At 38.7% G+C, this 26,115-nt stretch overlaps 5 long non-coding RNA genes across 7 annotated transcripts; 3 read left to right on the top strand and 2 right to left on the bottom strand.

Annotated features, from left to right (window-relative positions):
• Nucleotides 1-985: 985 nt before the first annotated feature.
• On the bottom strand, nt 986-3,856 carry LOC130999049 (uncharacterized). Its single transcript, XR_009093391.1, has 4 exons — nt 3,794-3,856; nt 3,657-3,713; nt 1,905-1,969; nt 986-1,297 (listed from the first exon to the last, which is right to left on the bottom strand). It is a non-coding gene; the product is annotated as an uncharacterized LOC130999049 (long non-coding RNA).
• LOC130999052 (uncharacterized) lies at nt 3,363-4,191 on the top strand. The gene is made up of 2 exons (XR_009093395.1): nt 3,363-3,394; nt 3,637-4,191. It is a non-coding gene; the product is annotated as an uncharacterized LOC130999052 (long non-coding RNA).
• A 6,781-nt stretch (nt 4,192-10,972) lies between these two features.
• On the bottom strand, nt 10,973-13,687 carry LOC130999048 (uncharacterized). The gene is made up of 4 exons (XR_009093390.1): nt 13,625-13,687; nt 13,488-13,544; nt 11,735-11,799; nt 10,973-11,127 (listed from the first exon to the last, which is right to left on the bottom strand). It is a non-coding gene; the product is annotated as an uncharacterized LOC130999048 (long non-coding RNA).
• Nucleotides 13,194-14,025, top strand: LOC130999051 (uncharacterized). Its single transcript, XR_009093394.1, has 2 exons — nt 13,194-13,225; nt 13,468-14,025. It is a non-coding gene; the product is annotated as an uncharacterized LOC130999051 (long non-coding RNA).
• A 3,308-nt stretch (nt 14,026-17,333) lies between these two features.
• Nucleotides 17,334-20,295, top strand: LOC130999047 (uncharacterized). Of its 3 annotated transcripts, none has more exons than XR_009093389.1 (3): nt 17,334-17,501; nt 18,401-19,657; nt 20,082-20,295. It is a non-coding gene; the product is annotated as an uncharacterized LOC130999047 (long non-coding RNA). The 3 variants fall into 3 exon arrangements; XR_009093387.1 differs by having other exon boundaries at nt 17,334-17,505; XR_009093388.1 differs by having other exon boundaries at nt 17,334-17,505; nt 18,397-19,657.
• Nucleotides 20,296-26,115: the final 5,820 nt, after the last annotated feature.

Raw genomic sequence — 26,115 nt, 5'->3', positions numbered from 1 at the left:
TTAATGTTTTAAGTTTTGTTTTGGGAGACTTTTCTTAGATTGTGGAATGTGTTGTGTCCAAATTGAAAATGAGTTAGATTTGGTTAAGATATATTGATTTTTCTTGAATGAATAAATAAATAATTTTATAAATCAAGTGATGATGGACTCGAAATAAAAATATTTAATTTCATAGATTTATTATTCTATCACTAACTCAACAGCTACAAATATACAACAAATATATTGTTTTTTTTTATGACGACTTTAATTACTAGGAAAACAAAAAGGAAGTAACAATACACACATTTATAAGATAATTTAAGTGAAAATTGTATGGTTTGAGTATCACATGTTAAGACTTATGAAATTAACATACATATATTTATGACGACTTTCATAGTTTTAGTTGCCATTTCTAGTTATTGAAATTGTTTACTATTTTTATATGTGGATGTTTTGATGCTTTTGTACTTACTACCTCAGAGTATGTTAGTATTTTGAGTTCGACACAGGTGTGTCAAATTTGTAAGATTTTTCAGCTACTTCGGAATCTCAGTATTAGTAAAATAGTTGAAAGCCAAATTAAGCTTCTCAAGGTAGCCAAATTTGCCAAAAATGGTGAAGAAAAGTAGGAAATTCCCTTGATGTTGGTCTAATTTATGATGATGAGGAGTATTTAGAATCTCGACAGTCTAAAAAGGTAAAAATTAATATATTTAACTTAATTTCGACTGTCAATTAATCTCTAATTTCATTGAAAGTCAAACTTAGTTGAAATTTGCAACAAAAATATAAATTCATGTATTTTTTAGCTTAATTGAAAGTTCAAGTGAAAATTACAACTTTTTTCAAAGTTCGTGTATTTTTTAGCCATAATCCCTAATACATAAATAGACAACTCGATCTAAGCAAATATGACTATTGTCACAGCCCGCCCTAACTAAGGATAGTTAAGCCGAGTGATCTACGACTAGGGATGGGGTTAAAGAAGAAGGGGAAGAAAAGGGGCGTCATTTATAGCCGTAAAACTTACTCATCTTAATAAAACTCGTCATTTTTATTCATTAATACTCAATTGAAAACAGTCTATGAAAGACAGCATAAAACTTAATTAATATCATTAATCAAGTTATACATCATATGAAACCATTCTTTTAAAACTCAAAGTATGACATAACATACTATAACATCAACAACATCTTGCAGCGGAAAGTAGCTAGACATATGTATGAAGACATATTCTAGACAGGTTAACTATTTATTAACAACCCTGAAGACTCCGCTCATTGCAGCACCATCATCACATCAGCTCAACCTGCACATTTAGAAAACATATGCAGGGCTGAGTACAAAAGCACTCAGTGGGCACGTATGCCTAGGTATAAAAATACATGCTTCAAAACTATAAATTGTCATGCCATCATAAATAGTACAGCAAGGGAGTTTTTCGCTAAAAAGGCCCAAGCTTACTAAGTTCATTTGTGATTCTTAAAGTTCGTCTGATCAGACTAAGTTCTTTTGTAATCTATCATATCTGAAACTGTGTGCCGGAGAGGTGGCCACCTCTCACGGTCACTTGACCGGCCAACCCGCTAGATGACTCACGGTCACTGGTGTACACTAGCCCTGGCAGGATAGCTATCAACTGCTCAGGACCCGAATTCGATTGCATCATTGGCAAAGCCAAAGCAGATAGATATCATACTAAAATTTAAACATTTTATGGCAAGACAATACTTGAAATAACTTTAACTCAAATATTTTGTAACGAAATAACTTGCTCAATTGTAACATTAAACTCATTTGATAGATATATATATAAAACTGAAATTAACAGTTAAATCATCTCATGCATTCATTCGTATAAGAGGCCTACGACACGCAGGGGATCTCTATATACGTATAGTAAAAGTAATGCCCACCTGATAGCAACTTTTGCTTTGGTAAAGTAGCTCCTTGACTGGCTATTATTACTCTCGCGCTTCACCTTTATTGCGATGATATAAAGTAAGATATTTGCTCGAATAAAATCCTCAATTAATGAGAATGCGTAATTTAACTATGCATGACTCGTATTCCGATAATTATTATTCTGAGATAATAATCTGGGAGATTCTATTATAAATTCTGATTGTCGGATTAAATAAATAAAATTAACTAATTGAGGATCGTCTCATGAGGGTGGATAAATAATTAATCCGCTCATCTTAGAGTATTCTAACTCACTTACTAATTAATAGCCTCATTCTAAATTAATCAATAATTAGAATTAGCTCAATTTAATTAATAGATTAATCTAGGCTATCCTTAAATTGGGCCTGATTTTAAGCCAAAAAAAAAATAATGGCAGTCCAAATAAAAATAAATTCTAGCCCAAACTAATTAAATACAGCCCATTATCAATTTAGATATGTAGCCCACATAATTAAAATGAATTGGCCCAAAGAAAATAAAATACAAGACCCAAATGAATTAATAAAAGGCCCAAGTCATAGCCCAAACACTAAAATAATAAAGCCCAAAGAATTAAAAATAAAGGCCCAATCTCTCTTTCTCCAAATTCTCGGTTCTCTCTCTTTCTACTCAATCTCTCTCTTCTTCTTCTCAAGGTCCGAATCTCTCTCCTCTTTTTCTCAAGGCCGACGCTCGGCCTCTTCTTCTCCGCCGAGGACCGCTCGGCCACTTCCGTCCAGAAGTCTCGCCGCCTCTTGCTCCGGTCGGCGTCTGCTGCCTCCGTCGAGCGGCCGCTGCTCCGGACCTTGGCACCAGTATACCTCCTTACATCTCTCTTTCTCGAAATTTCGGATCTCCCTGCGTCTGGACGTCCGCCGCCTCCGCAGCTCCGCCGCGAACGGCCCCGGCGAGGCCGTGTCCGGCCGAGGGTGCCGTCCTCGGCCACCCGCCCCTCTCAAAGAATCGATGCCTCCTTCTCTCATCTCATCACGGTTCGATGCCGCCGCCTCTGGAAGACCAGCGAGCAGCGCCGTCGTCGCGTCGCCTCCGCGTTCGATTTCTGGCGAGACCCCGTGCTTGGAGTTCCACGAACCGCGCTGTGCTTCAAAGGAGATCAGCAAGGGCCGCCGTTGGTTTTGTACATCCGGCTAAGTCGATGCCCTTCTCCCGCCTTCTAATTCTCTCACAGAATGGCTCAATTCCTCCTTTCAAAACGAGCCCTAGCTCTCCGCCGATTCAGGCGAAATCGCCGCGCCGCTGGGCTACGTCCGCCGCTGCTCTTGAATCCAGCGAAGTCGAGGCGACCGTAGGCGCCGCTTCTGAAATCCCGGGTCACCGCCCTGGTTCGACGCCGTTGCGTCTCCCTGGAGTCCGGCGGAGCAGGGCAGTCAACCCCCTCCTCTTCCGTGCGATTAGCGTCGACTTCAAGCCGTCATCTTTCCCCGTTTAAATGAAACAGGTACCTCGAATAAGCCTCCCTCCCCTTCTAAATGCTAAGTTCAATATTTAAGTCTATGTGGAGTCTTGGTTTTGCTACTGATTTGTGAGAGTTTTCTCATTGCCTTTATCTCAAGTGGAGAAAATATATATGTATAAATTGATTTCTGTATTATGCTTAGTCCCCTTAAACATATAATCATTTGTATACTCTGTATTCTTTAACTGATCATGGTTGTTGGATGAAATGTGAATGGATTGAAGTAAGGGAGCTTAGTATATACCTGTGAAGTTTGGTGTTTGGATGGCTGCTGTGATTATTGAATTCAATGGGGAAGGAACTGAAATTTGCAAATGTTGTTTCCTCAACAAATGCAGAAAGAACCAAGTATGAAATGAAGAAACTTAGGCCAAGACTCACCTCTCGATACTTGGCAGATGGCAGCAGGAATTAACTTCTCTTCATCTCCCTTTCTGGTGGTTGGTGTATGAGAGAAGGAATGAAATGTTAGGCTGGTGCTTTAATAAGTGAGTTGTTGGCTGTAAAGTCAAAGGATTGGAGATGGTGGTTGGCTGAATTTGAAGGGAGGAGCCGATTAGTCTTCTCTCATTTTTCTTCTTTTTATTCTCACACGTTATCTCCCGCATGCTTGTTGGTATGTAGCTGTAGTGTTTTGTGATAGTGATAGGTTTTGATTGTAAGTAGGGAATAGTGGTGATGTAAATAATTCCCTACAGTCATTGTGTAAAGTTGTATCTGAAAATCTAATTTCTTTGTATCATCACATATCTATAAAATTGGTTCTAGGTTTTGCTGAATAACTATGCTTCGATGTAACATCTCTACGAATTAAATAACTAATTTAACTCGTTCTCATTAGTCGGAACTAAATCACGACTTTCAAGTAACTAATAGAAATAAAATCTCTATCGCATATAAAATAACAACTTTAACTTGACTTTGCTAAGTCAATTATAAATCTGAAAATATAAATTATTGACTGGCTCAATAATTTATATTGCGGTTTTTCTCACTCGAGTTAACAAGCACAACTAAAATAATAATAGGCATAGTATACATACAATTTAGAATCATAGCTGAATTTTTAAACATAAATAATTACTGGATTTCATTTACTGAAGAATGCGATAAATAAATATCGCATTTACTTATCTTAATCATAGAATAAAAGAGCGGGCTATTACATACTACCCCTCTTAACAAAAATTTCGTCCCGAAATTTGCATATCATCACAAAGGTTATGATATTTTTCTCTCATCTTGCTTTCTGTCAGACTATCTTAATCATCTCATTCATCGTGTCTAGTCCTAAAATTCTCCTTACACCTACTTTATCTCAGTAGAGTGGTGATCTATATTTTCTTCCATACATTGCCTCATAAGGCGCCATATTGATTGTTGCCTGATAACTATTATTGTAGGTAAACTCAATCAATGACATCACTGTTCATCACTTTCACCTTTTTCCTTGTACTACTTTTAACGTGTCTTCGAGAGTCTGAATTATTCTCTCAACCATCTATATGTTTGTGGGCAAAAGGTGGTACTGAAATCTAACCTTGTGCCTAATTTCTTCTTCAAGTTCATACAGAATCTAGATGAAAACTTTGAATCTCAGTCCAAAGTGATTGACACGAGCATACCGTGGAACGCACAATTTCCCAAGCTAGGTGACAAAGCCAACCTATACGCTATTGGACCTATCTTTTGCAATATCTCGTAAGGACTTATAACTCTGGGTCTAAGCTGTCCTTTAACTCCAAATCTATTCATCCCCTTTGAGGGTGAAACTTTCAAGAAAACTTTGTCTCCTATCTCGAAACTTTGTCTCACATCTTATAGGCAAACTCAATTAGTGGCAACACATTCTCCCGATTTACTCCTCTATCAAGGATAGTAGTTCTTATCATATCTTCTATCGTCTGCTATGCTAAAATTCATCCTTGTACCCAACTCTTTCAGTAACTCATCCAAAAACGTGATGTAATATATATATATATATATATATATATATATATATATTTTTTTTTTTTTTGAGGTGATCTACACCGGTACTCAATGCAATCTTATAATGTCAGAACATACAATTGTGCTAACTTATCTGGTCCATACGCGATTTGGATCGGTATGAAATGTGCAGATTTTGTTAGTCGATCTACAATCACCCAAATTGCTGTATTTCCTCTTTGACTTTTCGGTAAAGCTATCACAAAATCCATCGCTATGTGATCCCATTTCCACTCGGGAATCTCCAACGGTTTTAACTTCCCATAGGGTCGTTGGTGTAATGCTTTCACTTGCTGACAAGCTAAGCATCGCTCTACAAACGAAGCTATGTCTCATTTCATTTCGTCCCACAAAAATCTATTTTTCACAACCTGATACATCTTTGTGCCTCCTGGGTGGGCGGTGTAAGGCGTGCCATGAGTCTCACTCATGATCGTATTCTTAAGTTCATCATCGCGGGGAATGCATATTCTCCCCTCAAATAAGATAGCATTGTCTGATGCTTTTTGGTAACTCTTGAGATCTCATGCTCTTATCCTTTCTCGTACTTGTTCATTGTCTCATCTTTCCTTGTGCTTCAATCACCATTTTCCTCAAACTAGGCATCGTCGCAACAATACTCGCTATCGTCCCTGGTGGTTTTATCATCTCTATCCTCATCTTGTCAAAGTCCTTTATAAGCTCATTCTTTCTCGTGAGAAGACATCCTAACTTTGACGAGACCTTTCGGCTCAATGCATCGGCTACTACATTGGCCTTGCCAGGGTGATAGTTAATGTCGCAGTTAACATCATTTACTAATTCGAGCCATCTCCTTTGCCTCATGTTAATATCCTTATGCTTGAAAAAATATTTCAAAGTTTTGTGGTCCGTGAAAATCTCACATCTAACTCCGTAGAGATGATGTCTCCAAATTTTCAGGGCACGCACAAAGGCTGCAAGTTCTAAATCATGCGTTGGATAATTTATCTCGTGGGGTCTAAGTAGTCGTGATGCATAGACTATAACTCTTCCTTCTTGTATCAAAACACATCCTAGCCCATTTTTTTTTTTTTTACGCATCGGTGTAGATGGTATACTCTTTATCCATTTCCGGGACTAGCAGCACTGGTGCTGTAGTCAATTTCCTTTAAGCTCTTAAAAAAAAAAACTCTCTTTACACTCCTCTTTCCAATTGTACTTAGCTTCTTTTCTCGGTCTTGCTATCATGGAAAATCCTTTTAATAAACCTCTCATAGTATCCTGCTAAGCCTAAAAAGTTGCGAATCTCGTTAGGCGTAGTTGGTGATCTCCACTCATGTACAGCTGGTACCTTGGCGGGGTCAACTTTAATTCCTTCGGATGATACAATATGTCCTAGAAAAGTTACTTCGTTCAACCAAAACTCGCACTTGGTGAATTTGGCAAAAACTTCTCAACTCTTAGCGTTTCCAACATCGTTCTCAAATGTTTTGGCGCTCCTTCTTATTCTTCGAATAGATGAGAATATCATCTATGAAAACTAGGATAAATTTATCCAGTTATTGATGGAACACTCGATTCATGTGATCCATGAAAACTACTGGTGCCTTCGTCAAACCGAATGGCATAACTATGAACCCATAGTGCTCATACCTCATTTGAAAAGCTGTCTTAGGTGTATCCTTCTGTCAAAATTTGAACTGATGGTAATATGATCTCCAGTCAACTTTCAAGAAAAAGTCGCTCCTCGTAATTGATCAAACAAGTCATCTATCCTTGGTAAAGGATATTTGTTCTTGAGTGTCAATTTATCCAGCTCTAGATAATCTATGCACATTCTCAACGTGCCATCCTTCTTTTTGACAAAAAGGACTGGTGCTCCCCACGGGGATACACTACGTCTAATAAAACCTAACTCGAGCAATTCTTGTAGCTGAATCTTCAGCTCTTGTAGCTCCTTAGGCGCCATTCTATAGGGTGCCTTCGACACTAGTGCTGATCCAGGTTCTAGGTCGATAGTGAACTCCAACTATCTTGTTGGTGGCAATCCTGGTAAGACCTCGGGAAATACATCTCTATATTCCCTTACCACTACTACATCCTCAAAGTTTTTACTTGATTCTCCTTCATCATTCAAGTAAACTAGGTAAGCTTGTGCTCCTTTCTTCTTTACCAATTTCGACGCCTGAAGTGCCGAAATGATTGGAATTCTCTTCTTTCTATCAATGTCGTGAAAACATGTCTGTTCCTTCCCAGGTGGTTGGAAAGTTATCTGTCTCTTCTTACAATCAATCGGGGCAAAGTTCTCTGCTAACCAGTCCATCCTTAGAATAATGTCTACGTTCCACATAGGTATTAAGTGCAAGGTTCTTGTTTTCATCTTTAGTGATCCTAACTCAAACTCTAATTTAGAAATCATGTGAGAAACTGTAGTAGCTCTTCCTACAGGAGTGATTACTCTCAACTTGGGACTAGCTCGTTTTGGTTCGAGTTTGAAGGTAACATGCTTCAAACACTTAAAGAATGCGAGGCTCCTGTATTAAACAGGATTCTAACTGGTGCATCCAATAACTTGCCCAATACTACCTTAAAGTTCTGCCTTAAACCGGCACATAAAACTCAGACATCTCATCATCAGTATCCATCTTCTGATGAGCAAATCGTGATAGCTCACAGAATTCTCGGTTATACTCTACAACCGATTTCTTTCCTTGCATCAAACTTCGATAGTCAGCCTCTTGCTGCTTACTGTACTCCTTGGTACATATTTCTCAAGAGTAGCCTTGAATTGTTCTCAGGTGTAGTTTACCAGTTGCTCGGGTGTTAAAGTCCTCTGACGTGCCTCTCACTAGTCTTATACATCAAAAGAATCTACTAGGATAACTCAAAAGTTGTAAGGGTTCAACCCTAGAATGACATCAAAACAAATTGTTCAAGAGACTCAAATGAATGACCAGAGGGTAGAATGAAGTAACTACCAGGTCGAACAAAAATGACCTAGAGTAAGAACCCATCTGGCTTTTCAACCAAAAGTTGAAACACGTGGGTTTATAAACCCAAAACACGTCTACTGAGATTTGGATCATGCGGACTGGCCAGGTCCAACATAATCACTCCCCAGTCACACGGGATATACTATCCCGAACTTGGAAATTCTGTGTCTTCTAAACCCTCAACATACTATACATAACAAAACTTAAGTTCACACCAGCAAGCTAAAAGCTTAAACTCAGGGTCCTATGTTCTAGACTCTTGTTTCGAAAGTTCAATATTTTTCGACTCTCCTCTCATGTTGCGGTGGTGGTGGCGGAGTATTATCCCGCCTATCCTTCACATCACACTCTTGATGACATCTTTGAGGCATTTTTGAAATCACAAAAGGAAAACTCAACTCGACCAACGCTCTAAGCATCCTCAAAACTCAAGTTCAATTTACTAACTCAACTTTAAGGAAACCCTCACGGTCACCTTAACATTCATCTGTAAGGCAATAAGCACTCACGAAATGCTAACAAAAAGACCACTCTGGTCAACCTAATATATCCATCAGTAGAATGCCTCTTTTTAGAGGGCTTACATAAAGGGGTTATTTAAACCCTACAAAAACCATAGTATCTATCGTAATGTCCCTTCTAAATCGATACCATTAATAGTACTATGTCTCGGTCTGGACCTCCTACGGTAATTGCTACCAGTTAACTCATCTAGTTGCTACTTTAGCACACTATGAACATCCATCTATTTAACATCAGTAGGGTACTAAATTTGCATGCTTATCTATCATCATGTCAAAATCTCAAGTACCAGTATCTCCTAAGTAAGTTATATACATCGCAATGTAATTGCAACTAATCAAAAACGAGGGTGTACCGCGCATACTCTCAAGATCATCCTTAGCTCTAGCCTACATCGACTTCTCTTCTCATCCTCATCAACTCTAGCCCTCCTCGGCTACTTCTCATCCTCATTATCGTTTATCATTTTATCATCTTTGGTAATTGATACTCAAGGATCGACTCGATATCTACTACACTCTTCTAGAGTCCCTGGTAGAAAACAAGCATCCGGTCAGTAGATCCGCATAGAAAATCTGGGTATCTGTAACAAATCCCATCTCCTGTGGGTCCAATGCTCAAGACGACATGTCCCATCATATTGAGTGGCTTTCTTCCTTGCTCAATCCTACCACTCGATTGGTAGCACGGGGACTAGGTGCACGATGCCATCCAGTCTAGTAACAACCATAAGGCTTTCATCCTTTCATAGTCTATGAACATGTGTTTGAAAATCTGCTAGGGTATCTCTGTACCACATACTGTACGCCTCGTCCTCGTATCCGATCTTTCCTGAGTTCGATCTCACAACAGTCCACTTTCGTGCAGTGCCAACAGTCCTGGCCAACCTATAAGGAGGACTTAAAGGTGACTCTAGGAACTAACTCTACTTGGCTCCAGCAACAGAAATAAACAAAACATAACTTAGCAAAACTCCTATTAAGTAGTACTGTTATCTTAAAACTCAAGCTCAAAACATCTAAATTCTCATCTCGTCCCGTCTTTACTTAGTAGGGAATCTCTCTAAACAATGATATTAGATCCCTTAATCTAAATTATCGTGACTCAGTAAAACAACTCAACAATTCTCTCTCAAAGCCATCTCCAAAGACTATGGCTCATGATACCTCCTCAAGTACCATTAAGGTTGCGTGAGCAAAACTCGCGTCACAAAATAACTCAACATATCGTACAATATCTCATTGCAGCATGCTAATAACTCATCAATCATGCTATTATACTCAAGCTCATAACTCAAACTCATAACTCAAACCAACAAGTACTTAAAGCAATTGCTAATTCTCTCAAACTTTAGCTCTAAGTTCTCATTTCATCCTTCTACTTAGTAAAAAAAAAATATCTCTTAACAATGACATTAGATTCCTTCATCTAAATCATCGTGACTTATCACAACTGCTCAAACAATTCTCATCACAGAACATCTCAAATACATCACATCATAACTCATAATTATGCATCCTCAATCATATAACATCATATGATATAAACGCTCTCATGATTCATCATGTAACGTCAACATATGCTCTTACAACATAATAACTCATTATTAATCATGTTGTCATCCTCAAACTCAAACTATGCACCTTCAAAGTGTAACATCATAACTCATCATATAATCTCAACATCATGCTCTTCAAAATTTAACGTCAAATAAACTTTGAAATTTTACATACCTCGTTGAGCCTGGTGTGATGGTGCGCTGAGCTCACGGTTGTTAATAACTATTAGTCTAGTGACTCATTCTAGACTAAACTCAAGACTTCTAATTCAGAGCTTTCCTTCGCTCTGATACCACTCTGTCACAGCCCGCCCTAACTAAGGATAGTTAAGCCGAGTGATCTACGACTAGGGATGGGGTTAAAGAAGAAGGGGAAGAAAAGGGGCGTCATTTATAGCCGTAAAACTTACTCATCTTAATAAAACTCGTCATTTTTATTCATTAATACTCAATTGAAAACAGTCTATGAAAGACAGCATAAAACTTAATTAATATCATTAATCAAGTTATACATCATATGAAACCATTCTTTTAAAACTCAAAGTATGACATAACATACTATAACATCAACAACATCTTGCAGCGGAAAGTAGCTAGACATATGTATGAAGACATATTCTAGACAGGTTAACTATTTATTAACAACCCTGAAGACTCCGCTCATTGCAGCACCATCATCACATCAGCTCAACCTGCACATTTAGAAAACATATGCAGGGCTGAGTACAAAAGCACTCAGTGGGCACGTATGCCTAGGTATAAAAATACATGCTTCAAAACTATAAATTGTCATGCCATCATAAATAGTACAGCAAGGGAGTTTTTCGCTAAAAAGGCCCAAGCTTACTAAGTTCATTTGTGATTCTTAAAGTTCGTCTGATCAGACTAAGTTCTTTTGTAATCTATCATATCTGAAACTGTGTGCCGGAGAGGTGGCCACCTCTCACGGTCACTTGACCGGCCAACCCGCTAGATGACTCACGGTCACTGGTGTACACTAGCCCTGGCAGGATAGCTATCAACTGCTCAGGACCCGAATTCGATTGCATCATTGGCAAAGCCAAAGCAGATAGATATCATACTAAAATTTAAACATTTTATGGCAAGACAATACTTGAAATAACTTTAACTCAAATATTTTGTAACGAAATAACTTGCTCAATTGTAACATTAAACTCATTTGATAGATATATATATAAAACTGAAATTAACAGTTAAATCATCTCATGCATTCATTCGTATAAGAGGCCTACGACACGCAGGGGATCTCTATATACGTATAGTAAAAGTAATGCCCACCTGATAGCAACTTTTGCTTTGGTAAAGTAGCTCCTTGACTGGCTATTATTACTCTCGCGCTTCACCTTTATTGCGATGATATAAAGTAAGATATTTGCTCGAATAAAATCCTCAATTAATGAGAATGCGTAATTTAACTATGCATGACTCGTATTCCGATAATTATTATTCTGAGATAATAATCTGGGAGATTCTATTATAAATTCTGATTGTCGGATTAAATAAATAAAATTAACTAATTGAGGATCGTCTCATGAGGGTGGATAAATAATTAATCCGCTCATCTTAGAGTATTCTAACTCACTTACTAATTAATAGCCTCATTCTAAATTAATCAATAATTAGAATTAGCTCAATTTAATTAATAGATTAATCTAGGCTATCCTTAAATTGGGCCTGATTTTAAGCCAAAAAAAAAAATAATGGCAGTCCAAATAAAAATAAATTCTAGCCCAAACTAATTAAATACAGCCCATTATCAATTTAGATATGTAGCCCACATAATTAAAATGAATTGGCCCAAAGAAAATAAAATACAAGACCCAAATGAATTAATAAAAGGCCCAAGTCATAGCCCAAACACTAAAATAATAAAGCCCAAAGAATTAAAAATAAAGGCCCAATCTCTCTTTCTCCAAATTCTCGGTTCTCTCTCTTTCTACTCAATCTCTCTCTTCTTCTTCTCAAGGTCCGAATCTCTCTCCTCTTTTTCTCAAGGCCGACGCTCGGCCTCTTCTTCTCCGCCGAGGACCGCTCGGCCACTTCCGTCCAGAAGTCTCGCCGCCTCTTGCTCCGGTCGGCGTCTGCTGCCTCCGTCGAGCGGCCGCTGCTCCGGACCTTGGCACCAGTATACCTCCTTACATCTCTCTTTCTCGAAATTTCGGATCTCCCTGCGTCTGGACGTCCGCCGCCTCCGCAGCTCCGCCGCGAACGGCCCCGGCGAGGCCGTGTCCGGCCGAGGGTGCCGTCCTCGGCCACCCGCCCCTCTCAAAGAATCGATGCCTCCTTCTCTCATCTCATCACGGTTCGATGCCGCCGCCTCTGGAAGACCAGCGAGCAGCGCCGTCGTCGCGTCGCCTCCGCGTTCGATTTCTGGCGAGACCCCGTGCTTGGAGTTCCACGAACCGCGCTGTGCTTCAAAGGAGATCAGCAAGGGCCGCCGTTGGTTTTGTACATCCGGCTAAGTCGATGCCCTTCTCCCGCCTTCTAATTCTCTCACAGAATGGCTCAATTCCTCCTTTCAAAACGAGCCCTAGCTCTCCGCCGATTCAGGCGAAATCGCCGCGCCGCTGGGCTACGTCCGCCGCTGCTCTTGAATCCAGCGAAGTCGAGGCGACCGTAGGCGCCGCTTCTGAAATCCCGGGTCACCGCCCTGGTTCGACGCCGTTGCGTCTCCCTGGAGTCCGGCGGAGCAGGGCAGTCAACCCCCTCCTCTTCCGTGCGATTAGCGTCGACTTCAAGCCGTCATCTTTCCCCGTTTAAATGAAACAGGTACCTCGAATAAGCCTCCCTCCCCTTCTAAATGCTAAGTTCAATATTTAAGTCTATGTGGAGTCTTGGTTTTGCTACTGATTTGTGAGAGTTTTCTCATTGCCTTTATCTCAAGTGGAGAAAATATATATGTATAAATTGATTTCTGTATTATGCTTAGTCCCCTTAAACATATAATCATTTGTATACTCTGTATTCTTTAACTGATCATGGTTGTTGGATGAAATGTGAATGGATTGAAGTAAGGGAGCTTAGTATATACCTGTGAAGTTTGGTGTTTGGATGGCTGCTGTGATTATTGAATTCAATGGGGAAGGAACTGAAATTTGCAAATGTTGTTTCCTCAACAAATGCAGAAAGAACCAAGTATGAAATGAAGAAACTTAGGCCAAGACTCACCTCTCGATACTTGGCAGATGGCAGCAGGAATTAACTTCTCTTCATCTCCCTTTCTGGTGGTTGGTGTATGAGAGAAGGAATGAAATGTTAGGCTGGTGCTTTAATAAGTGAGTTGTTGGCTGTAAAGTCAAAGGATTGGAGATGGTGGTTGGCTGAATTTGAAGGGAGGAGCCGATTAGTCTTCTCTCATTTTTCTTCTTTTTATTCTCACACGTTATCTCCCGCATGCTTGTTGGTATGTAGCTGTAGTGTTTTGTGATAGTGATAGGTTTTGATTGTAAGTAGGGAATAGTGGTGATGTAAATAATTCCCTACAGTCATTGTGTAAAGTTGTATCTGAAAATCTAATTTCTTTGTATCATCACATATCTATAAAATTGGTTCTAGGTTTTGCTGAATAACTATGCTTCGATGTAACATCTCTACGAATTAAATAACTAATTTAACTCGTTCTCATTAGTCGGAACTAAATCACGACTTTCAAGTAACTAATAGAAATAAAATCTCTATCGCATATAAAATAACAACTTTAACTTGACTTTGCTAAGTCAATTATAAATCTGAAAATATAAATTATTGACTGGCTCAATAATTTATATTGCGGTTTTTCTCACTCGAGTTAACAAGCACAACTAAAATAATAATAGGCATAGTATACATACAATTTAGAATCATAGCTGAATTTTTAAACATAAATAATTACTGGATTTCATTTACTGAAGAATGCGATAAATAAATATCGCATTTACTTATCTTAATCATAGAATAAAAGAGCGGGCTATTACAACTATTGAACCATTAAGAGGGGTGTTTAGCTAAGCAAAGAGCTTATAAGCTTCAACAAACTGTGAAAAAATGTATCAAGAACTTATTAAATATAATATCTCACAAATTTATAAATTGTCAAAATATTTTCACTTTTGATCATAGCCACATATCACACCAACTTTGCCTGCGTAAGAAAATTCAAAAGCCAACAAATTTCTGAAGTGGGACATATATGAATATTTATTTCCTTTTGAGAATGGGACATACATTTGTGATAAGTGATAACAATACCTTTGTAAATGTACAATGGAGTAATTGAGATAGTTTTTTTTTAAACGGAGTAATTAAGATAGTTGGTACAACTTCAATTATTTGATATCGTACAGGTTAATCTGATACACGATGGGAAAGAAAAATCAGTAACCTACACAATTTCAAGTAACCATATTTAATTGGTTCACAACCTCAAATGAACATTTTCATAGATAATATAGTTCTAATACATTACAAATAACCTAAGAATAAATACTTGGTGAGCTAGTTGGAGGAGTAAGGGTTTCAAAGGGGTTGAGTTTTCTAATTTCCTATATATATATATATATATATATATATATATATAGGGTAGGGTTAACATTGAAACCCCCCTTAAGATGAAAACTAGGAACCAATTTAAAGTCAATTGATTTAAATAAAATAGAGGGCTGAGATTAAACTACAGATGAACAATTTCGATTGCATAGATGCACAATTTCGATTTGCTTGAGTATTTTGCATTGTTGGTTTCAATTGCATAAATTGCATATTTTTTAATTGCACAGTAAAATATAATAGATGCACAATTTATTTTGTTGACTAAATCCTAACCATATATATATATATATATATATATATATATATATATATATATATATATAGGGTGCGGTTATAGTGAGAACCACAATTATCGTGAGAACATAAGAACCAATAAAATTACTGCATCTGCTATACAAATTAATGCATCCGCTATTAAATTTAATGCATCCGAAAAAAATAATTTTTTTGCTCCCTTCAGGATTCGAACCCAGCACCTGCATCCATCCACCAAGATGATGCATCCACCGTAGATCTTGATGATCGAATGGCTTAAAATGGTTCTCCGTTCTTATTTTATTAGTGGTTCTTATTTGAACCTCTCCCTATATATATATATATATATATATATATATATATATATATATATATATAGGGGGGCGGTTATTCAATAAACCACCCTTATTTTAAGAATTACGAACCAGCAAAAATGCATGAATTTTATGTATAACACGCATGAATAAACTGTATAAAGGCATGAATTGCGAAAAATAATTTTTTGCAACCTTTGGGATTCGAACTCAGGACCATGAATTTATCCAACAAGGTGATGAATCAACCGTAGATCTTGATGATCTATGGGCTGAAAATGGTTCCTAATTTATATTTTAAGAAGCGTTCTTATTTTCGCCTTCCCCTATATATATATATATATATATATATATATATAAATAATATACATATTAAAAAAAAAAACAAATTTGGGGGGCTCTAGCCCCCCGGCTACGCCCCTGAACATCACTCTCCCACCAATATACACACACACACAATTCAATATAGAATATAAAAATATTTTATGTGCATTGCACAGAGTGCAATTGCTAGTTGTGATTAAAAGAAGAAAATAAAGTTATGTCCAAGAAAGAAAAATAATATACTTATTGTGAACTCTAAATTAAGCCCAAGGCCCCCAGACTGATAGAACAGATAAATACTTCGAGACTTATTAAATTAGAAAAAACAAAGAAAAGAAAAAGAAAACCAGAGTTTAAATATTCACTTCATGCATTGAGCCCTCCAAAAAATAAAATTATTCGTTCGTGCTCATGCATTGAGAATGTAAAATTGTATTTTTCAAATCTCATTTAGAAGTCTTTATACATTTAATTTTTTTTATCTCATTAAATCTTTATTTTTTAATATATATATTTTTGATTGCATTATATATTTAGAGGGTGCGTTTATTTTGATTATTAAATTTTCATTAGAAAAGTATGAATAAAAAAAATAAAAAATATTATCTTTTTCTCTTTTTTATTATGTTTTTATTAAAGATGAAAATATTGAAAAATGTTATATTTTCACACCACTACCTAGAGATAATATTATCTAATGTATTAAACAAAAGATGAGTGAAAAAGAGCGGTCCGAAAAAATATTCTACCATAATCCAAAAAAAATTGTATTTTTCAAAACTCATTTAGAGGCCTTTGGTGCATTTATTTCAATTATTAAAATTTTCATTAGAATAGTATAGATTAAAAAAATAAAATTTTTTTTCTTTCTATTATTATGTGTTTACTAAAATTGAAAATATTAGAAAATGTTATATTTTCACACCACTATCTACGAATAATACTATCCAATACTGAAAAGAAAATGAGTTGCTCGAGTTTAAAAAAAAATATGAGCTGTTCAAAAAAATATGTTACTATCATATTTGAATATTTTTTATTTTTTATTTTATCATAGTAACAAACATGTAAAAATGATTAAAAAAAATGATGAATTTTTTTTCTCTTTATTTTTAATCGAAGTAAACGCCCTTATTTGTTACTCCCTTCGTTCGCCAAAAATTGACCACTTTTGTTGGGCACATGATTTAATAAAATTGGTGATAATTTTGATGTAATGGAGAAAGGGTTCCACCACTTTATGAGATGTGCGGTTGAAATTGAATTTTAGGTGATTTTTTTGTAAATAAAGAATGTTTGTAAGGATAAAAGATTAAAGTGGATGGTGGAACCATTTCTATAAAAGGAAAGTGGTATACTCTTTGTGCACGCCCGATATAGTAAAAGCGGTCCACCTTTGCGGACGAAGGAAGTATTTTTTTTCCATTATACAAAAAATTTGTTTATCTTTTCACCTTCAGTCCAGTAATCCTCCGCCGCCGCCATTCGCCACCACCATCATCTTCCACTACAGTGGTCGACCGAAGCTCCGGGGAGAATGGAAGAGCCAAGGGATGCTCGGCTACGACGGAAGCAGAGATTTCCACCGGCGATGATTGCTCGATTTGGGAGCGGTGCAGGAAAATGTAGGTATTATTACGAAATTCTTACGTAATTATTGCTGATTTAATCACTGAAAAAATCATAAGCTGAGAGCTACAGGCGCTTCACACTTGTTGTCTAAGATCATGTGTTCATATCCAAGCAATGAAACACTTTGCTAATTGTTTCAGATGTTTGGAGTTTTTGTTTGATTCTACGAAAAAAGTGAGATAGATTAGAAATGTTTATATATTCTCAGCCTAAACAGTAAATCGAACAGAATTGAAACTCTGCACATAATCTGATATTTTATGATTATGATCATAATCTGATAGGTTGAAGGTCAAGTAGTAGAAATGAGCTTTTTACATAATACCATTGCTGACTGCAGAAAATTCTCTCGAACTCTCTGTTTTTATATGAATTCATCATAATTTTGGTTTCTCATATGCTTGTTAGGGTCCAAATTTTCTAAAATCCAATGGCAATATAATGAACATTCACTTCACCTCCAATATGGAAGCAAGAGCAGTAGTCATTTCTATTTGGCTGTTAGTGATCATTTTTTTTTTTGATGAAAATACGAAAAATATATAAATAATGAAAAAAAGTGTGTACAAACAAACCTCAGGCATACCCGAGGGGAAAACAGATGCCACAAAACCCCCATCTCAAGTGAGAAAAGGGGGGCAGGGGGTGGGAGGGAAACCTTAAAGAAGGTACCTAATTTACAAACTAAGATAATGCCACTATTCAATAACAAGGTACATCCAAGTCAAGGCAAGCAATTTAGATAATTCATGTGACAGTGGATCATTAACTCTGATAAAAAATGAAACGCATCAGCACAAATCAGAGAAGTGTTATTGTTTAGGATTGTTTTGCAGATTTTATATTCTTTTTAAATACCACATTTTCCTTTTTCCCTTTTTCGTATAGGTAGTTTGTGTGATTGATTAGAGATTGACACATGGACATGGCTTGCTTCGGTTGGGCCTAGCGCAAGCTCTCCGACACACCCACACAAACACCATTCATTAAACAAGTTCAATACACGACATGGCTGTGTGCGAAAACCACACCCCAGGAAAAGTAATGCTACTTGGGATAACCAGCAATCAATCAACAACTGAAAGAAGAAACAATTGATTTCTTCGGCTTGAGGGGTTAACCAGAAGCAAGGCAGATAGGAGTCCAAGGCGCTACCTCTGGAAGGAGGAAGTTGGCAGCACAGCTTGGCTGCTGCAAACTGCTTCAGCATTTGGCATCAAGTTTCAGCACCATCTGCCGGGTAGAGGCCGGCCAAGTTGTAAGGATCAAGCTGCCTGGTTCGGTAGAGAAGTTGACCCCGACTCTACAAAGTCTTTGGACTAAAATCGCCAGACCTAAATACAACCGAAGTACAAGATCAAAGCAAGAAAAGGAAAGGTGTTTGTTTTAAGGAGGCGAGTTACCCGATAGGAGGATGTAAATAGTGTATTGGTTTGTGCATCTGTCAAGGTGTGCCCGGACAGTCTCCTCCGGAAGGGAGCCAAAAAGGATGGCGTAGATATCCTTGATAATGCTCAGGGCAATTTTTTTAACAACAAAGGGCTCATTCTCAAACACTAATCTATTTCTAGCTGACCACAAATGATAGGTGGTAGAAGCTAAGATGGGTGTTAATGCTTTCCGGTAAATTGTCGAGCCCTTCCCCTTTTCATACAAATGCTTAACTGCACTAAGTAGAGTGGTCACTGAATGGCTGATTTTTTGCCCATTCTCTAATGTACAGCCAAACTTTGGCAGTTCCTGCACAAGAAAAAAAGAGGTGGGAGTTAGATTCCATTTCTTTATTACAAATACAGCAGACTTTAGATATAGGTTTATAGTTAATTCGGTCAGCTGTCAGTTAGTGATCATTTTCATCTGCTTGATGTTGGCAACCAGAATATTTAAGCAATTTCTCCTTCATCTCATTCCCTGTGTGGATCATGCTGCACATTGAAATGTTAATGGTTTCATATCTCTTCTTGGCCTCTTAGGGCAGTGTATGTGGAACGACGATCCAATTTTACAGTATCTGTTCTCTTTTATCTTTTTGTCGCTTCAACGGCTCGTTGTGGTTTGAATTTATGTAGGGCAAAGAAGCAGAGCAGGATAGCTTTGTAGAGGCTGTCCGGGTCATGAAGCCACATGGTGCTTAACTTAAACGTTTGAGGTTAGATTTATCTTTCTTCTTAGGTTATTAAAGTTTTCTGAATTTGAATTCTCTTAGGAAGCAAGCTTATCTTTGTATGCCACCAAATTAGTGCTCTCTCGAGTTATCATTTATGATCCTGTGCTTTCTCAAGTTAGAGCAACAAACAAGGCATGGGTGGGAATCCCATATTCTTTTCATCATAGCTTTTGGGAGTTCAAGTTGCGGTTGATAAGAATGTAAGAGTGATTTGAGTTCACAAAATACATAGTTTATTAATCACCCTTATAGTAGCAAAAAGATACATACATAGGTACATACATAATGCTAGCACTCAGCAAAAGAGCTTATAACTTATTTTCTTTTATTCCATTTTTCAGATACTCTGCAAACTTCTTGATGTAATCATTGTTCAGTTGTTTATTTGCGAAAATCTCTTTTGCAGCTTCTTTATTTCGAGCTCTTAGTGTTTCACCTTCCTTAGATACCATGGCTTTTGTCAACGCATTTGCAATGCCATTTCTAGTAAAGGATCCATCTTCACCTCTTTCAACCTCTACCGCTAATCCCTTCTCAACCAGAAGCCTCGAATCCAACGGCTGCGCGATAATGAAGGGCAACAGCACTAGGCGGTGGCCATGAACCATAGCTTCCACAACAGAAGTGTTAAAATATGATATCGTCATAATAGAAGAGAGAATGATAGATTGAATATTGTTTCTTGTATTGCTTTCTTGTTATTTCTAAAGAATACAATGATCTCTTTATAATGCATTACATTTCTAAAGTCATACCAGGATCCCTATTATTAAGGGATCCGTGGTAAATATTTGACTGCTAAATAAATGCACCGCTGTTCCTCTTTATGACTTTGGTTGGTGCAGCTCCTCTTTATGACTTTTGTTGTTGCTCTTTATGACTTTTGTTGTGTTATTTTCAACACTCCCCCTCAAGTTGAGTAACGGGATTCCCGATATTCAACTTGCCAAGAACTTCTGAAAAACTCTTGGAGTTCACAGCTTTGGTTAAGATGTCAGCGAGTTGATCTTCGGATCTGACAAAGGGTAGGGTCACGATCCCTCCTTCGATCTTCTCTTTGATGAAGTGCCTATCAACTTCAACATGTTTGGTTCTATCATGTTGCACCGGATTTTCAGATATGCTGATGGCGGCTTTGTTGTCACAGAACATTTGGCATGTTTTTTTTGGATGAAGACCTAACTCCATTAGTAGCCTTCTCAACCAAAGAACTTCAGTCAGCCCACTCTTGGTTCCCCTGAATTCTGCTTCTGCACTTGAGAGTGCCACTACTTTCTGTTTTTTACTCCTCCATGAGACAAGGTTGCCTCCAATAAAGGTGAAGTATCCTGCTGTTGACTTTCGGTCGACAGGATTTCCAGCCCAGTCAGCATCAGTGTATGCCTGTATCTCAAGGTGTCCAGATTTCTTGAATAACACTCCATAATTAAAGGTTCCTTTCAGATATCTCACAATTCTAAGTGCGGCTTCCCAGTGATCAACTTGGGGTTGATGCATGAATTGGCTAACCACTCCAACAGCGTAGGCAATATCCGGTCGAGTATGGGAGAGATAGATAAGCTTCCCTACCAGACGTTGATATTGTCCACGATCAGCTAACTCTGCTCCCTTCACAATCTGTAGCCCATGATTTGTCACAATAGGTGTTTCTGCTGGTTTGCAATCCAGCATTCCTGTCTCTGCAAGAAGATCTAGAGTGTATTTCTTCTGACTGATGAAGATTCCTCTCTTTGATCTGAGTACTTCAATGCCAAGAAAGTACTTCAGTCTTCCTAAGTCTTTCATCTCGAATTCTTTGAACAGGCTTTCTTTCAACTTCTGAATTTCTTCTAAGTCATCCCCTGTTATGATCATATCATCAACGTAAATGACTAAGCAAGAAATAAGATCACCTTGTTTCTTCAAGAATAAGGTGTGGTCTGCGTTGCTTTGTTGGTACCCAAACTTCTTCATAGCTTCGGTGAAACGTCCAAACCAAGCCCTGGGAGACTGTTTGAGGCCATATAGAGTCTTCTTCAGTCTGCACACCTCACCTTCTTTAAAGTCGTCTGAAAAACCTTGAGGAACATCCATGTAAACCTCCCTTTCCTCCTCGAGTTCTCCATGAAGGAAGGCATTTGTAACATCAAACTGGTGAAGATCCCAGTCTCTGTTGGCAGCTATAGATAGAAGAACTCTGACGGTGTTCATCTTCGCCACAGGCGAGAAAGTTTCTGCATAGTCGATCCCATATGTTTGTGTGTAGCCTTTTGCAACCAGCCGAGCTTTGTATCGCTCAATAGATCCATCGGGTTTTCGTTTGATTGTGAAAACCCATCTGCATCCCACAGTTTTCTTCCCTTTCGGCAACCGACACTTTTCCCATGTATGATTCCGGTTTAGGGCCCCTATCTCTTTCTTCATAGCATTTCTCCAATGCTCGATCTTCAGGGCTTGCTCCGCTGTTTGTGGAATCTCCTCATCATATAAGGCTGCTTCATAGGCTGTTGCATTTTTGGACAAGTTTCCCTTGGCGATATTCCCAACGGAGTATCGGGAATTCCTCACAACTTTCTCTGGGGTATACCGTTTAGGAGGTACACCTCGATTACTCCTGGGTGGTAGCACATATCTCCCAGTATCTCCATCTACTGTATTATCCTCCTGTTCTTCTTCAATGACTTGAGAAATATTATCAGCAGAATCAGAAGCCACAATAGTAGGTTCAGAAGCTCTTACCTCAGATATCATTGGTGGAGGAGATATAGAATCAGGGTACCGAGGAGATATGGGCTCTGTAGTGGATGAGACCTGCTCGGTGGCAAGGTTAACTGTTTCTGTTGGTCCTGCTTCCGTACTTGGCATTGGTAACCAGCTTAACAAGTCTATTTTATTTCCTTGCTCTCTCTCCCCCCGACTGTTAAGTTGGTTATCATAGAAGAACTCAGTTTCTTGAAAATCACAATTCGTGGTGGTTAAGACTTGACGAGTTTTAGGATTGTAACACCTATACCCTTTCTGATTAATGCCATAACCTACAAAGACACATTTAATGGCACACGGGGAAAGTTTAGTTCTTTCATGTTTGGGGATATGGACAAAAACAGAGCACCCGAAAACCCTAGGTTGGAGAGTAAGAGCAAGAGGGACAGATGCCAAGGTGGAGAGTTTTTCTAAAGGAGTCTGTAACTGGAGAGTTCTAGTGGGAAGACGGTTTATAAGATAGACAGAGGTAGCAACAGCTTCAGGCCAGAAGTGTGTGGGTACTTTAGATTCAATCATCACAGCTCTAGTCATTTCAAGGAGAATTCTATTTTTTCTTTCTGCCACACCATTTTGTTCAGGGGTATGGGGACATGTAGTTTGATGGATTATCCCCTTTTTTTGACAAAATTCCTGCATAGATCTATTGACAAATTCCCCCCCATTATCGGTTCTAAGAGTCTGAATGTTTTTCTCAAATTGAGTTTGAATCATGGTTGAAAAATGGGTAAATTTTTCAAAAACTTCAGATTTGTGTTTGAGGAAATAAACCCATGTCATCCTTGTGCAATCATCAATGAAAAGCAAAAAATATTTAAAACCCGGACCTCCGGCAATAGGTGAAGGTCCCCAAACATCAGAATGAATTAAAGAAAAAATAGATTTAACCACAGTATTATTAGGTTTAAAAGAGTGTCTGTGGCTTTTAGCCAAAATACAAGTTTCACAAGACAGAGTTCCCCCCTTTATTAATTCAGGAAATAATATCTTAAGATAACTTGTGGAAGGATGCCCTAACCGACGATGCCAAAGCCAAGCGTCACGGTTAGCAGTTCCGTGAGCGAGCATCACCTCGCCTTGTTGAGCTATCTCATCCACATAGTATAACCCATTTCTCTCGGTGCCACGTCCTATAATCTCCCCCGTCCTGATATCCTGAAGAAAACAAAAGTGGGGATGCATTATCATGGTACAATTGAGCTCTTTTGTAACATGGCTAATAGACAACAGTTTATGGGAAAGAGATGGAACATATAGACAATTTGAGAGACGTAGTGTAGGAGAAATTTCTATAGTTCCGGCTCCTTCAACACGAGTCAAATTACCACTTGCAGTTTGAACATGTGTTCGGTGGGATATTGATGACTTAATAATATCAGTTTTATCAAAGGTCATCGTATCGGTAGCTCCACAATCAAAAATCCACTCTTCCTCTCTATCCCTATTATCACAAGAGGTTTGATATGCTGCGGAAAAATTTAGGGACTCTCTACATAATTGAGAAGTGATTTTAGTATTATGTAGAAGATTGGGGTTTTTCTGGAATTTTCGAGAACTTAGGGGGGCAGTTTGCATAAGATGGGGTAAGTTCTGCAATTTAACAAAACCTCGGGGTAACCTTTGTGTTTTATTGAATTTTAGGGGGGCAGATTTTAAGAGATGGGGTAATTTTTGCAAATAAAGGAAAGGAGGAGGGTTTAGTGTGAAAACACTAAACCCTATACCTAATTTTAAATACTTATTTGCAAAGCCAGGCGCCTCCCTCTCACACCTTCCATTCTGCCCAGCCGCGAGCTTCCGATACGCGGCCACAGCCGCTGCTTTCCCGGCCACCGCCGTTGTTCTCCCGGCTACCGCCGTTTTCCTCGCAGCCACCAGCTGAATGAGGTTGTTGACCTCGTCCTCGGGGTTGGAGAGCGAGGTGCTGCCGGCCATGGAGCTCTCCATTAGGTGGACGGCAGCCTCGGCAGATCTGTGGACGGCGGCCTCAGCGGCCTCGGGATGGACGGCGGCTTCGGCAGATCTGGGGTGAACACGCTGCTGCAGCTGCTGTTCAACATCTGCTGTTGAAGATGGGGTGGAGAAGTTGTAGGTGAGGCCGCTGTCGGTGTTGACGGAGGTCTTCGCCTCGCACACCGCTGCCGCCTGGTGGTAGAAATGATTTTCCGGCAATGCCTCGGCGGAGGGGATCCCGAGGAACCGCATCTGCTGCGCGTTGTAGGCGGCGGCCGCGCCGTTTCCCTGAGTAATCGCGTTCATCAACTCTCTGTCTTGGTTGAGTTGTGGTGGGAAGAGATTGAGATGCCTTGCTTCAACTGCCATTGATTTGGTGGAGTTGATGCAGCGAGGGAAATTGAATTTGGTATTGCGCGCTGCCTTGTTTTTTTTTTTTTTTGAGTTCCAAGGATTAAACCTGCTCTGATACCATGTTAAAATATGATATCGTCATAATAGAAGAGAGAATGATAGATTGAATATTGTTTCTTGTATTGCTTTCTTGTTATTTCTAAAGAATACAATGATCTCTTTATAATGCATTACATTTCTAAAGTCATACCAGGATCCCTATTATTAAGGGATCCGTGGTAAATATTTGACTGCTAAATAAATGCACCGCTGTTCCTCTTTATGACTTTGGTTGGTGCAGCTCCTCTTTATGACTTTTGTTGTTGCTCTTTATGACTTTTGTTGTGTTATTTTCAACACTCCCCCTCAAGTTGAGTAACGGGATTCCCGATATTCAACTTGCCAATAACTTCTGAAAAACTCTTGGAGTTCACAGCTTTGGTTAAGATGTCAGCGAGTTGATCTTCGGATCTGACAAAGGGTAGGGTCACGATCCCTCCTTCGATCTTCTCTTTGATGAAGTGCCTATCAACTTCAACATGTTTGGTTCTATCATGTTGCACCGGATTTTCAGATATGCTGATGGCGGCTTTGTTGTCACAGAACATTTGGCATGTTTTTTTTGGATGAAGACCTAACTCCATTAGTAGCCTTCTCAACCAAAGAACTTCAGTCAGCCCACTCTTGGTTCCCCTGAATTCTGCTTCTGCACTTGAGAGTGCCACTACTTTCTGTTTTTTACTCCTCCATGAGACAAGGTTGCCTCCAATAAAGGTGAAGTATCCTGCTGTTGACTTTCGGTCGACAGGATTTCCAGCCCAGTCAGCATCAGTGTATGCCTGTATCTCAAGGTGTCCAGATTTCTTGAATAACACTCCATAATTAAAGGTTCCTTTCAGATATCTCACAATTCTAAGTGCGGCTTCCCAGTGATCAACTTGGGGTTGATGCATGAATTGGCTAACCACTCCAACAGCGTAGGCAATATCCGGTCGAGTATGGGAGAGATAGATAAGCTTCCCTACCAGACGTTGATATTGTCCACGATCAGCTAACTCTGCTCCCTTCACAATCTGTAGCCCATGATTTGTCACAATAGGTGTTTCTGCTGGTTTGCAATCCAGCATTCCTGTCTCTGCAAGAAGATCTAGAGTGTATTTCTTCTGACTGATGAAGATTCCTCTCTTTGATCTGAGTACTTCAATGCCAAGAAAGTACTTCAGTCTTCCTAAGTCTTTCATCTCGAATTCTTTGAACAGGCTTTCTTTCAACTTCTGAATTTCTTCTAAGTCATCCCCTGTTATGATCATATCATCAACGTAAATGACTAAGCAAGAAATAAGATCACCTTG

This window comes from Salvia miltiorrhiza, chromosome 8 (genome assembly GCF_028751815.1).
Source record: "Salvia miltiorrhiza cultivar Shanhuang (shh) chromosome 8, IMPLAD_Smil_shh, whole genome shotgun sequence".
Taxonomy (NCBI): domain Eukaryota; kingdom Viridiplantae; phylum Streptophyta; class Magnoliopsida; order Lamiales; family Lamiaceae; genus Salvia; species Salvia miltiorrhiza.
This window is presented reverse-complemented; position numbering and strand designations above follow the sequence as displayed.